General features: G+C 35.7%; 1 long non-coding RNA gene across 1 annotated transcript in view; it reads left to right on the plus strand.

The window, feature by feature from the left end:
• Positions 1-1,061: 1,061 nt before the first annotated feature.
• Positions 1,062-15,675, plus strand: part of LOC143342766 (uncharacterized) — a 51,449-nt gene continuing 36,835 nt past the window's right edge. The window contains exons 1-3 of the long non-coding RNA XR_013079858.1: positions 1,062-1,316; positions 2,930-3,300; positions 3,494-3,577. This is a non-coding gene — a long non-coding RNA (uncharacterized LOC143342766). The remainder of the gene's footprint in view (positions 1,317-2,929; positions 3,301-3,493; positions 3,578-15,675) is intronic.

The raw sequence follows: 15,675 nt of genomic DNA on the forward strand, positions 1-15,675 counted from the left end.
TAAATGTTTTATTGACGTTATATTTTCGTAGCGTTACAATGCGTAGTATCTGTCTTTCGATGTATTCGATAGATTCGATAGTGTTTCTTAAAGATAAAATATCGATCTATTGTGCTATTCATAGGTAACTCGGTGGATCAAAATATGTACTCAATAATATGTACATAATTATATTGATTTTTAATCGAAATTTTAAGGAATGCTTTTCGTATAAATTTTATAAATGCAACAGACAAACCTTTTACAGTTGATTTTGGTGGATGAGGAATATGTTTCCCAAATTCATATTTCTTAAACGTAGCAGACAAAAAATATATATAGCACACGCAAGAACATTTATTTTTCACGAAGTTTGTACTTTACGTTGTTGGACACTGACTAACCCACTAAATAACTGTCGCAGTCTATTACTTATCTGTGCCTATTTCTTGTGTATTCTAGAATATTTTTAAAAGTATTTATTTAATTTTATTTTTACCACTGCTGTCATTTCTAAGCCAGGAACAATGATCCGATACGCTTGCGTTTTGAAAGCTAGGTTAGTCTGTGTTTACATTCTCCGCCGCCAACCGCTCAACTTAACCTCGAAGCGGGGCTCACGTATTCCTTGTCCGTGGACACGAAAAACTATTATTTTGCACGTCTACATTATGCATTGTCTGTGCCCTTAATCCGTGTGTTACGAAAGAATACTGCTAGCGACGTCTATTCCATACTTCGTCTATGCCCATACTACAGTTCATACCATTAGTGTGTCAAACCCAATATTATCGACGCAGAATTAAGGCAGATTTTTATGTGAGTCTAGTGAAAATTAAAACAAATAACTTTAGAAAATATACTATACACGGAATATAAATTATTAATATTTGAATATTATAATATAATACAATATTATAGAAACATATTATGCTCCTATGGTTAGAATTAATATATTTCAATCGATCTAGTTACTTATGTGTCGTATAACAGATCGATATTCAGTGTTCAAGCAGTGCCAATGACAGGCTGGTTTGCATTGTGACGTCGCAAGAGTATATCGATAATAAATCATCAAATAATTAATAGTTTGTTTGAAACCTTTGTGTATTTATTTTACAGTCACAGCTTCTACGTGTAATAACATTATTCGAGATATAAGGTATTCCTTTCCTTCAAAAATACACATCGAGAATCGAGATATTAGACAACCTGACAACCTCACACCACCCCCCACTCATTACTTCGCAACGGTTAACGGCTACTACGCTTTGGGCTCCTCATTCGTTCGTGGAAATTGGTGTGATAAGTGCGTTGACTGCTTCACATCTAATTAGGTACGTATTTTTTATTTCTAACCGTCTCTACTCGCTAATTATTTCGCTTCGTCACACCCCATCGGTGTCTTCATACAATATTGATACGTATGTATAACAAACTTGTTTGTTACTTCTATTATAGTCCATGATTGCAATTAAAACACATAATGTTTCGCCATTTCGAACGCGAGTATTTGTATACAGGGTGTTTGGCCACCTGTGGGCCAAATTTTTTCTCTCGAAAATGCGCAAGATTTCGGGTGTATATCTATTCACCAAAAATTATTGTAATTGACCCCCGCAACCGAAAATAATTTTTCCAAAATGATTTGAAATTTTTTTTTTCCATCGAAAAATTTCACATCTTCTCGAATTTTTTTCTAGAAAGTGGGTAGGATTTTGGGGGTATGTCTATTCACCAAAAATAATTGAAATTGACCCCCATAACGAAATATAATTTTTCCAGAATGATTTGAAATTATTTAGTTTTGTCGAGAATTTTGTCCCCATACTCAAATTTTTTTCTCGAAAATGTGTACGATTTCGAGGGTACGTCTACTTACCAAAAATGCTTATAATTGAGCCCTGCAATGGAAAATAATTTTTCCAGAACGATTTAAAAATTTTTTATTTCGCTGAAAAATTTGTCCACCTTCCTGAATTTTTTTCTCGAAAGTACGTAGGATTTCGGGGGTGTGTCTATTCACCAAAAAATGATTGTAATTGACCCCCGCAACCGAAAATAATTTTTTCAGAATTAATGAAAAATTGTTTTTTTCGTCGAAAAATTTAGGCACGTACCCCCTGTCGATTTTTCTTAAACAATCGTTTATGATTTTTAGTAATTTCGTTTGACGTCCTACAGAAAAGTTGTCTAATACTTTTTTGTAGGTACATATGGGCTCTACTTCAGAAAAAAGTTTCATTGAAATATATTCACTATTGTAGGAGTTATGGCTGTTTGAAGATTGGACCATTTTTATGGGGGTTTTCTAACATTACGGGGTCAAGGAACAACTTTTCGAATATTTTTATAATTGCTACATATTCTACACTAAAATACACGGCGTTGGCTTTTTGAACATTAAAATCGTACAATCCATTCAGAAGTTATGACGTTTTAAAGATTCGCATGAAAATTCAGGCAGACATTTCTGGCCAGAAATTATATTTTCATTGAGGAATTTTTTTCTCGAAACTGAATAGAATTTCGTTGGTATGTCTATTGATCAAAAATGAGTGTAATTGACTTCCCTAGCTAAAAATAATTTTTTTAGAACGATTTGAAATTCTTTTTTTCGCCGAAAAATTTCACACCTTCTGGAATTTTTTCTAGAAAATGGATAGGATTTCGGAAGTATGTCTATTCACCAAAAATGCTTATAATTTACCCCTGCAACAGAAAATATTTTTTCCATAACGATTTGAAATTTTTGAATTAAGTTGTTAATAACTTTAAAGAAGCCTCAATTAAAGAATTGGTATTCTTGATTTTCGTCTTATTTTGGCTTCTAGAATCCCTCATTAAAATTTTTCCCAGGGCTAGCCGAACACCCTGTATATTTATAAACTTTTTATGTCTTTTCATCAAGTTTGCATGTGTGCTTAGTTAATAGTTTTTCTTCTTTCAGAAATTTTGATGACCGCGCGCAATGCGGTCGGTAGAGTCTGTGTTTATTTCGTCTAGAATTTCTTGTTTTTCAAAGCACAATGGCTTCCAGTAGATTATCGTTTGGATTTTAGAGACACACGGAGATCGAGTCAGTGTTTATTGCGCGTTTATAAATTTTTTCCAGAGCATCGTGGCTTTTTACGCTTTATGAATCGCGATGGTAGAGACACTTGTTCGTCGATTTTGATTTTCAATCGCGTTAGTGTATATAAAAATTCTCTTTATTATTGTTTTCAATTATTGTTTGTAAATTAGAATTGCTCGTTACCGGTATTAGAATCAGTGCATCACTGAAGACAAGTTTTGGGCGATGCTGCACAAGTGCAAAACGTAAGTAACATTACCTAACATGACCTACATTTTTCTAAGCGCGTTTAGATATTTTCAAATTTTGCTATCAGTTTAAAATCTACTAAACTATCAGAAACCTGTGATTAATTTTAAACATAGAGTCTTTTGTACTAAATTATGAAATGACTATCATTTTTACCATAGATGATAATTTTTTTCTTTGTCTTTATAGTTTCTGGATGTTGTCCCTATATTCTGGGAATCAGCAGGACCATGGAGATGACTTCGCTGATGATGCTGAGGTCTCGTCGCAGAGGTATTATTTCATCAAAGTCAACGATTAGTGAGTTGCATGCAATTTTTATTCCTTCGGCCCCCAATCACGTCGCAGGGCGTAAGATCCGAATCGACATGGATGATCGGTTGTATACTTAGTATTTTTAGCGAGTATAGTGACCGCGTGTATTTTTTATACCCGAGAGTAATAACATATGTATATTGTTTTATTTTTTAATTTAGGCTAGGATCTTTTTGTATTTCGTGTTTTTTTAATATATCACATATTCATAAAATGAATATTTTCATTAACTTGTTAACCTTAGGAAGACAACTTCTTGAATATTGATCACTTCCTTAATGATTACAACGTATGATGTTGTATAATATATTAGGTACAAAAAGACATTTCACAACTGATCGATTTTCGAATTAAAGTAACGAGCATCGTATACAGAGTGTTCGGCCACCCCTGGAAAAAAATTTCAATAGAAGATTCTAGAAATTAAAATAAGACGAAAATCAAGAATATTAATTTGTTGATTCAGGCTTTGGTAAAAAGTTATTAACGTTTAAAGTTCCGCGTGTAAGACGGCAGCCTGCGAACAGCTACGTGCATGCGATAATGGTTTTCATTCAACATGAGAAACTCTACTTACTGACATATCGACAGCCTCACAGTTTTCTGAGTGAGAACCACTATGACGCGTACGCAGCTGTTCGCAGATCGCCGTTCTACAGACGGATCTTTAAACGTTAATAACTTTTTAATGAAGCCTCAATCAACAAATTGGTTTTCTTGATTTTTGTCTTATTTTGGCATCTAGAATTACCATTAAAATTTTTGCCAGAGTTAGCCAAACACACTATATGCTATTTTCATCTTTCAAAAAATTTACTTTAACGACAGAATCGACCGAAAATATGTGAGTATTTAAATGAATAATTTAGTAAATTTATTTAATAAATGACTTATCCAAAATTTTCAATGTAAACTATTTTACTGTAAAATCTTGATTAATGTCTATGTTCTTAAATAATAAAATTTCAATTTCAATAATTTTCTTTAAAAATATTATTTTTCAGTATTAATGTATTTTCCTTTGAATATACCGTTTCGTTATACATACATAAATTGAACTTACCGTGATTACTTTTAGCGTCGTGATCGATGAATATTTTCGCGTTCGCTTTTAAAGTAGTATCGCGTATACGAACTGATCTCGAATCATATTAGTGCTAGGAAATATAAATATTTCGATTACTTTTAAAGTCGCAAGCAATGAATATTTTTCGCATTTTCTTTCAGAGTAGTGTCGAGAATAAAAACTAATAGCGGTTTACTATTAGCATTGCGAAGTACGAATTATACGCCTTTCTTTACCTAGTTAATATTGCAAATAATTTACATTAATTGTTTAATTCCATTTAGAATTGTAAACGATGAGAATTTTGCGTGTTTACATTTTCAAGGTAGAGTTACGCATAAACATTAATCTCAGTTTGTAGTAGCGTTGCGAAATATGAATACTAATCACGTTGCAGTAGGAATTCGATCGCAATTGTTTTTAGTGTCGTGATTATATTTTCGCGTTTACTTTTTGATGTAGTGTTCAGGAATGACGAAGCATCTGAATTATCTGTATCAGGTGTGATTCTCCACAGTCAGAAACGACTGTTCCTGATTATTAATCGTGACTTACTTCTGACGACTAAATTGTCAACCGCATTCCTTAACACATTGACCGCAATAAACCAAAACCGTACAATTTTTTACAAAACTAAAACTTCGATTTTAGACAATTGACAACTGCATAACTTAAAATTTGTCTTCGCTACTTATTTTCGTAACCACACTAAACTTCATCCTATACAAATTTATTTAATATTTCAATTTCAATTTTAGAATGAATTGTTTTAGTTTCCATAATGGGGGGGGAAGTCTTGTCACCCATATATGTATGGGTGACGTGGCAGTCAAAGTATTAACCGATTGATGTCTCCAATGAAATTAATTGATACTGTGACACTGCTCTATTGCGGTTAGGAACTCGGGAAATTCGTAGAGGGACAGAAAAGGAAAGAAGGGGGCGCGTTCCGCCTGGGCCTGCAAGGAATATACAGGGTGTCCCGTAAATAGTGTAAGAGCCGGAAATGTGGGGTAGCTGAGACGATTCTGAACAACAATTTCCTTTGCAAAAATGTCGGATGGAGCTTCGTTTTTGAATTATTAACGAAAAACACTGACGAATCACGGCGCGTGCCTGCCGCACGCTCAGGGCCGTCCGAACTAAGAGAGCTACCGTGTCGGGTAGGTTGCAAGATGTGCATCGGAGATACGTCGAGGAACGAATACAAATAATTAAAAATACTACCACTGCAACTGTTACCTCTGCGGATTGGATAAATCAGTCAGCTAAATCGAATTTATTAATTATTTGTATTCGCTGTTTCCAAGGAAGAAGAAATAAAATATGGGAAGATGCTCTCGAAATTTTTAGGAAATTAATTCTTTGCACCTGAGTGACGCTTCTCGCCAGAGTGTGTTAAAATTAAAATAAGAATTATTTTCAGAAAATTAAAATAAATACGGTAAGAACCATTTGTAATCGTTTGTTATTAAAAATTGTACTGGAAAAGCAGACTGGATTTGTGCGTACCGAAACATTCTTCGCATGCAAGGGGTTAATAGAGAATTAATTGAAATACGCCTTACCCATTTACTTGCAAGTTGCAATAGGGCCGGTTAGTGCACCCCTGTCGATCACGGAAAGGTCGAAGACCCCAATAAAAATCAGCTGATGGGACGGCCCGGTCACTGCACCCGCTTCTTACCCCGAAAACACTTCACAGCATGGTCACTAGCACTTTTCACTTTTACATTTTCGGGGTAAGAAGCGGGTGCAGTGACCGGGCCGTCCCATCAGCTGATTTTTATTGGGGTCTTCGACCTTTCCGTGATCGACAGGAGTGCACTAACCGGACCTTATTGTCAGCGCAGCAGAGCAACTTGCTAGTAAATGGGTAAGGCGAATTTCAATTAATTCTCTATTAACCCCTTGCATGCGAAGAATGTTTCGGTACGCACAAATCCAGTCTGCTTTTCCAGTACAATTTTTAATAACAAACGATTACAAATGGTTCTTACCGTATTTATTTTAATTTTCTGAAAATAATTCTTATTTTAATTTTAACACACTCTGGCGAGAAGCGTCACTCAGGTGCAAAGAATTAATTTCCTAAAAATTTCGAGAGCATCTTCCCATATTTTATTTCTTCTTCCTTGGAAACAGCGAATACAAATAATTAATAAATTCGATTTAGCTGACTGATTTATCCAATCCGCAGAGGTAACAGTTACAGTGGTAGTATTTTTAATTATTTGTATTCGTTCCTCGACGTATCTCCGATGCACATCTTGCAACTTACCCGACACGGTGGCTCTCTTAGTTCGGACGGCCCTGAGCGTGCGGCAGGAACGCGCCGTGATTCGTCAGTGTTTTTCGTTAATAATTCAAAAACGAAGCTCCATCCGACATTTTTGCAAAGGAAATTGTTGTTCAGAATCGTCTCAGCTACCCCACATTTCCGGCTCTTACACTATTTACGGGACACCCTGTATAGTAATTGAGGGGTCGGTCAAGCGCTTGTGAGAGCGCGACCCCTCTGGTGGCGAGCATGGGAAGCGACGCCACAATACTCTGGATCAGACTTTCATTCCGTTATAAAACAAAAGAATGCCTGTTCGTTTCCTGTCTCATTTCCTCCTCTTGTATTCGTTTCTATAGTCTGTTGATAATGTTGCGAGTGACACGAAAATGGTAATAGGGCTCTAGAGCCTCAAGAGAAATGCGTCGCAAAAAATACATTGGACGCAACAACTACTCGTATACCTCGTCCGTGGTCGGACTATCCTACATACTCGGGCAGTTGTATATCGGTCGATCTCATCCGATTTCTTTCCATCTAAAGGTACGATTATAGCTGAGCGGCGAGGTAGGCGGCGTATAATAGCGGCACAGGTAGAAACAGAAATGTTTTTCTGCTAGCCTCGCGACTCCCCTCTCTACTCGGCTCGGTCCTCGTCGCTCCACTATAATCGTGTACCAAAGGAAAGAAAAGGTACGTTGAATATGTCAATTTCAATGCATGAGTCGAGTCTAGCAATCTATGCGATCGATAAATCAACCGGCGTCATACAATTGCATGCGATGCCGCATTTAAAAAAGGAAGCACTTCGTGGACTTGATACACATAAGTAGAAATGGGCAGGCTGTCGTACAAAGAAACACGACTTTCGAACACGGAATTCCTGGCTTCGTTGCACGCGGCGCATTGATCGCGACGTGTAAACGCTTCGGGGAAAAACGACGTGCCGTGTCGGGTAGAATTAAGTAACCGCGTGCGGAGGGTCCGTATCGCGCGGGTACGAAACTACGCATGCCGCGTGTCGTCACGAGAAAAGACGGTAAGTATCCCCCGACGGCAGAAATTATAATGCGTGTTCAGTCGACGAAAAACAAGTTGGCGCCGTTCTGCGACGCGACAACGCTGAGAACATTTTTAACATTCTCTCACGAGGACTTTGGGAATCATTAGCGACTCAGTTTCTGATAAGTTTATTCCATGCAGACTTTTCTGGCCAGAAATGATTCCTCGAAATTTCATGCGAATCTTTAAAACGTCATAACTTCTGAAAGGATTGGACGATTTTAATGTTTAAAAAAGCAAACAATGCGTATTTTGGTATGGAATATGCAGAAATTCGAAGAATTTCCGAAAAGTTGTTCCTTAACACTGTGAAGTGAGAATAACCTCATAAAAATGGCCCAATCTTCAAACGTCCATAATTTTTATAATAGAGAATGTATCTCAATGATATTTAGTATGAAAGTAGAACTCATGGATACCTACAAAAAAGTATTAAACAAAATTTCCGTAGGACGTCAAACAAATTTATTAAAAATGGTAAACAAATTTTTAAGAAAAATCGACAAGGGGGCGGGTGCTGAAATTTTTTGGCGAAATTGAAAAATTTCAAATCGATTTAAAAAAATTATTTTCGGTTGCGGGGGTCAATTACAATCATTTTTTGTGAATAAACATATCTGCAAAATCCTTCGCACTTTCGAGAAAAAAATTCGAGTAGGTGGACAAAGTCGGCGAAATTAAAAAATTTCAAATCCTTCTCGAAAAATTATTTTTGGTTGCAGGGGTCAATTATAATCATTTTTGATCAGTACACATATCCTCGAAATCCTACGTACTTTCGAGAAAAAAATTGTTTACCGAAAATATACTGTGTGTAAATGTTTCTATAACCTTTTAACGAAGCCTCAATCAACAAATTGGTATCCTTGATTTTCGTCTTATTTTGGCCTCTAGAATCTTCCATTAAAATTTTTCCCAGAGGTGACCAAACACCCTGTATATCCCGTAACTACACACAGGGAATCAATTTAAGAATGGTGATAAACTCAAATATACTACTTGGATTCCTGTTAACATCCGATCCATATATTTCAAATATAAAGAATTAAATAACTAAACAATCACATAGTAAAAGGTAATAATAATGATAAAAACAACAATTTCCGAGTTAAAATTTTATTTCAGTATTTTTTATAGTTCACAAGTTATACGAAAATGGCACAGAAATTATGAATCGAGATACCTGTTCGACAGTACAATTTCTGCTTTAAGAATAGATGTGAAATACAGATCAGATACTTAAAAATCTATGTCAAGCAAACCTGTTAGAACAACTATAAACTACTCATATATTTTTACAAAATGCTTAAACATAAAAGTATCTGTTATCGGTTGATTTAAATCATCGCCCATGCTTGGAAATATAGACGTACTGGAGAAACTATAAACGATGTCCTCAATGTCTGTATTTGAGACGATAAATAAATTTATTTTAGAAATACATTGGCCAAAGCTGTTATGTTAACAGAAATCTACAATATACAACGCTTTGTACAAGAAAGCTGGTTAACTGGCAACGTTAAAAATATAAATTATAGTAGAAGAGTAAAAATAATTACTGAAATATTGAAGAAGATATACAATAAAAAAACTATTTCTCACACAATGATGTTTGGCGGAGTTGTGCTGTTTGGAAACTCATAGCTTCAATTACAAACAGAGGTTAAAAGGAATTGAATTCAAGGGACGGAACAAATACGACTAGATCTATCTTTTTCACAAAGAATTTGGGAAGAGTAATATCACTCTATCAAACTACAACGAAATCGAGACGTCTCGATAATATGTCAGTTACCAACCCTGTGAATTGCCGAGCAGTTTCTCGCTGATACTACTGCGTCGCTGTCACTCTGATTTCCACGTCTGTACGTCGAAATTACGCTTCGAAAGAGGGAGAGACAAATCGTACATGACATCGACTACGGCGAACGCGCGGTAGCATAGGTCGACATTCAGCGTCGAAGAAGTACAACAAAACCAAAAGGGAAGTCGAAGATCGTCTGTTATATGGCCGCCATCCACGGTGCCTCGGCTAATCCACTTGTCTTCCCGACAAACTCAGACTAGCCTGAACTGACCTATCACGTCAGATGGCTAGCTTGCCTCCCGTCAGATTGTATTACAGGGCTAAGCTTTCATTAGCCTCGTCCGCCAAGCGACAGCTTAACCTTTCCCCGTCATTCTTGCCTTCTGTCTAGTCCTAACTGATAATTCACGCAACACCGCGACGGCGGGATTCATACTTCACGGACATTCGAGGATTTTTCTGTCACTTTCTTCTTGAGAAACCTTAAAAAGTTTCAAACGAACAGCGACGCGCCATTCTGCGAAAGTAAAGTTCGAGTCTGGTCCGAGAAACTCCGCGCCACGGCTTTTGTCTTTCAAGATATGCGCTCTGAAACAAGAGAGAGTAAACGTCATGTTCTGATAAATTAAGTAATTTAACTTTTTTATGTTTTATGGATACTTTTCGTTATATTCTGTTCTAACGAAAGCGAATACCTCTTTTATTCTTGAGGATGCTATAGAATTCGTTGCATACTTGGTATTCAGTCATTGACATTGATAGCGAGTGAGAAAAACATTTAGAACAAATATCTAATCATGCTTCACTAACTTGTCCTTAATCTAGCAACATAGAAATTATGGTACAATATAAATTCCTTCGGTAAAAATTAAAATTGATTCGAATAATAACACTGTACGTTGGTAAAAACCATTTTCTGTCCTAAACAAAAAATTTGTAGTAAACTTTTAATGAACAATGGAATGAAATGACAATTGCGTAAGACCTTTCAGATTATTTGTTTCACTAACGACTGTACAATGGAACGTAGCTGAGCGTAGGGTTTGTTTAACGCATTTGTGTATATTGTACTGCTAAATGAAAGAACAGTTTAGCACCTATAAAACAGAAAAAAATACATAATACACTTTACGATTAAATGCGATGATTTAAACAAAAAAAACTTATTTGTTTAAATTAACAATCCATTCGTGACATCTTTTGTTTACATTACAGTCTAATTAATTCTCGAGTACCAGAATAAATAAGGCGAAACATTTACGCGAAGAAGAGGATACAATCAAATCTCTAATTTTTTCAAAAGAGGAGATGCAAAATAATATATTAATTTGCGAAGAAACGTGATTAATCGAGTATGAGAACAGAATATTCTATTAACAATATACAGGGTGTTCGGCCACCCCTGGGAAAAATTTTAATGGGGGATCTAGAAGCCAAAATAAGACGAAAGTTAAGAATACCAATTTGTTGATGAAGACTTGGTTAAAAAGTTATTAACGTTTAAAATTCTGCCCGTACTGAATTTTTTTCTCGAAAATGCGCAAGATTTCGGGGGTATGTCTATTCACCAAAAATGATTGTAATTGACCCCCGCAACCGAAAATAATTTTTCTAAAACGACTTGAAATTTTTTTTTACCCGTTGCAAAATTTCACACCTCCTCGAATTTTTTTCTAGAAAGTGGGTAGGATTTCGGGGGTATGTGTAATGACCAAAAATGATTGTAATTGATTGCCGCAATCAAAAATAATTTTTTTAGAATGATTTGAAAAATTTTTTTTTCGCTGGAAAATTTCAGCACCTACCCGATTTTTTTTCTCGAAACTGAAATTTTTCCCACGGGTGGCCGAACACCCTGTATGTATATAAATGAGTAGAATAGAGATAGAGCAATAATTGTCCTATTAAACTCAACCTCAATGATAAAAAGAACAATGGTGCTCCTTAGCGATTAGAATCATTAAATTAGAACAGTAAATATTGACTTTCGAATTAATTATTCCTTACTATATGCCACTGCTATAATATTTGATGCAATCTTCTAGTGATACAAATAATCTGTAGTTTCTGTATGGATTAATTTTGTTTATAGATGCTATTTTTACATACACGGGTATTAATACAAACTATGCATGAACTTGTTTCCCTTCTGCCAGCAATTAGAGCGAAATGTTGGTAATGAATTAATTATCTGGTTTAGCGTTAAAGTCGAGCTCGATCAGATTACGTCAGCTATAACTATCTTAGTTGCGCCGCGCTTTCGTACGCAGTTAATTTCCCAGACAAGCATAGTTTTGAAATGTGCTTTCGTAGGAGAAATTGAAATGTGCTTATTTCACGTGCAATATTCATGGTCATATATGAGTTCTCTACTGTTCTCAGGCCAGACTCTTACCGCATACAAATACGTACATACGTACGTCATTAAACTTCTGTTTCATCTTCAACACCGATTAAAAGTCTAATTAACAACTGTTATTCCCAGTAATTTGATTCGCTTGAAACGTTTACTGTATAATTATTTGCAAGAGTTTTCGTACAATTGCATTCAAATGCATCGCAACATACTGTTCGTGCTCGAGTTTGTGTGGCCGGGATTGAAATGAATATTGGTAAAATGATTTGTGATTTCGTGGAAACTTTTATTCAACAATGAGTGGATTGTATTTAACTTTTTTACTACACGTGCGTGAATGTAGGAAGGACTGTTTATCCCGTTCAATTTACAAGATGCGTTCAATTACAAGTTCGACTCTTCACGACCAAACAGTTATCGCATGTCTTCGAAGAGGTGGTTACTCAACCAGAAGACAAGTTAAGAGAGTTTGGAGTCCATTTTCTCCACAGCTTAGATCCCTTCCATCAGGTTCATTTGGGGGTGTATAGAAATTAACTCGGTTCCTTTTACTTTTGATATCTTTATATTTTAACCTTAATACTACTTATTCGGCACATGGCTTTCCTTAGAGAGAGAGAGAGATTCCTACAGTTTATTCTAAGAACTACTATTGACGCAATGGAAATCGAACCAGCAAAGGCATCAATATTAACTAAATTATCTATCACCAAAGCTGGCATGAAAAGACCTCTATCGCAAATATCGCAAACATCGCTGGAAAACCCACCAAAATATGTCAACGACATGGAATTCAAACCACCATTGCCCAATATAAACAAAAAAAAAGTATTACCGTTAAAAAACAGACAAGGCCCATATTTTCGATTTATAACCATGAAAAAATAGAAGAAATGTTAAATCCAGCCGAACAAGAAATTGAACGCCCAGAAGAAAATTACATTTTAAATTATAATCAATTGAAGAGTTTTATAGAAAACTCAATAGAAGCAACTGACCCAATTAAAACAACTAAAGAATTTACAGAGGACACATCCTCCCTAATAAAAATGCTGTTAAAAATCTATCCTTTCCTAAGAGAACGTAGTATTAAAAATAAAATCCATAGATTACAGAAAAAACTAACTCCCAATCCACCATACGACTCTACAGATACTACAGACTTGTCATCAGACTCCGATATTATGTAAAAAAACGAAAGAAAAGTAAAGACTACAATTATACAATAATGGAAAAAATAATATAATGGAATATTAATGGTTTCTATAAACACTATGAACAACTACAAGTTATCCTTGAACAATACCCACCAGAATATGCCTACAGGAAACAAACTAAAAAACAACACCACCCATCAAAGAGACCCACCAAACTGTAACTCATGTGGAAACACACCACTGAAAACAAACCACATTTTGTACGAATACAGAGAATTCGATCAGCAAAGATAGGTTTATGGCATCAGGTCAAATACGATAAGATCCAAGGACCATATAAGGAATACCTTGAAATTTGTGAGTGACACAAATCTATGGCACAAAATTTAACGATACAAATGTGAGAAGCAGCACCATTAATCGTCGCTAATGACCCAGATGGCAATGTGACGTAAAAGAAAACCAGAAGAAGAAGAAGAAGAAATCTACAAAATCAATGCTAAAGTAGACTTTACCCTGATCTTTCTCGAATTCTAGCGTTCTAATCGTCATGTTGTTCTACGAAGTTATTCAGTTTTCTCACGTTTATGTTATCTATATCATTCTTGTCACGTTTTATCAATTCAATCTAAACTCTGCTCTCGCAATCTTTGGTGGTTCCCTTCTTTGGTTATTGCAATGTGGTTTATGGTTCCTGTCTTTCTTTTAGACTACCCTCTTTTATTCGGTGTATTCAAGATTCGTTTCCTCGTTTTTCCCGCTATTCTCGTAAATTCGATCATATTACTTCTCCGATCCAACGTTCTGGCTGGTTGAATATACGGCAGAGATAGATTCTTTGTCTCCACTGCCTTACATACAAGGTCCTTGCATCAAAGACTATTTATATATTTAACATACCCTTTTTCAATTTGTCTATGCACACCGAGAATCAATAAATTCTACTTACATTTCTCTGTACCGCTTCAGAGTACATACTATTAAATATAAAGAGGATCTATTCTCAAAAAATACGAAAAACAATAAATCGATTCTTGACCCTTTTCAAAAATGAAACCCATTTAAAGAGTTAAACCACTATGCAGACCAGAGAAAGGTAAAACTTGTGAATTTTTTGTAGAAAAATTATATACCAGAAAACTAAAAAAATAAAAATGGTGAATACAAATGATTGAAATTCCGAGACTCATTTAACATTCCCTACGTTATTGGTAAAAGTAACTGTTGCATCACGATTCGATCCAAGTAGCATGAACAAAAAGAGTACCTCTTCGCTAGTGTACCGATTGCAGTCCCTTCGTAGGAAATGCATCCAAATGTCCGTACATAGTCAACTGCTTGATTTGTTTCACAGTGTACCAAGTAATCGAAAGAGGCGTTACCCGACAGTCTTTGCAATTTCATACGCGTGTACAATCGCACGTTTCCCTCGCCGTTGGCTAGCGAATAAAATTTCCGTGGCCGTCGCCACGGCCAGAGTGGCCATTTCAAGGGAGTCGGGGGGACCGTGAATTCCGACGCTCACAGAAGAACACGGTGTGCAAGTATGCGAATATACAATACAAACCGGAGGATCCCTAACGAATTCTTCGAGAAGGGTCTGTAAAATATCCCTTCCACAAAATTCTCCATTCATTCCCCGCTATTGATTTTCCCCCTCGACTATTTAATTGAATGTATCCTCGCCCTAGCTATCCTTCTTTCTGTATTAGATAATTAAATCCTAAAAGAATACGATAAAATTTGTTTTTTCCAATAAAAGTTTCGGGGTGAGGTACTTAATACAACCCCTGTCAAATAGTTTCCGAACAAACCACGTTGGCAGAGGTTCACGATTCACTAGATTTTATTTTTCGGCAACAGTTCGCTTAATGATACTAAAACTACCATTTTTTTCAAAGGAATCGACGATGTCTGTAGCATAGGCGCATTAATGAATTTAAAGGTTTTACGTGTACTTCGTGCACCTAATTAAATTTGTTCTAGTTATTTATGTGTATTGACTACGTACGTGCTTAAACAAAAAAAAAAAGAAATACTTTATGTTTCAGAAGAGTTGTCTGAGAAATCGTACGCATACGTAGAAAATGTCTTGTGTGTATGACAGTTCGTTTGAATTTATGTATATTAGTACGTTTTGGTATAACGCCGACTTTGAAATACTGCGATTGGTGTAAGTATATGAGTAGAGGTTGTGTATTTTGTGTGTGGGACTTGATGAACTTGATAGAATTGTAGGAGAGAGAAAAATTTCAAAAAATTACAAATATTTTTTGCTTTAACATTAAACCTACCGACACTTCATATATACCCATTCCTACCAAAAC

The sequence above is a fragment of the Colletes latitarsis genome, chromosome 6 (assembly GCF_051014445.1).
Source record: "Colletes latitarsis isolate SP2378_abdomen chromosome 6, iyColLati1, whole genome shotgun sequence".
Taxonomy (NCBI): domain Eukaryota; kingdom Metazoa; phylum Arthropoda; class Insecta; order Hymenoptera; family Colletidae; genus Colletes; species Colletes latitarsis.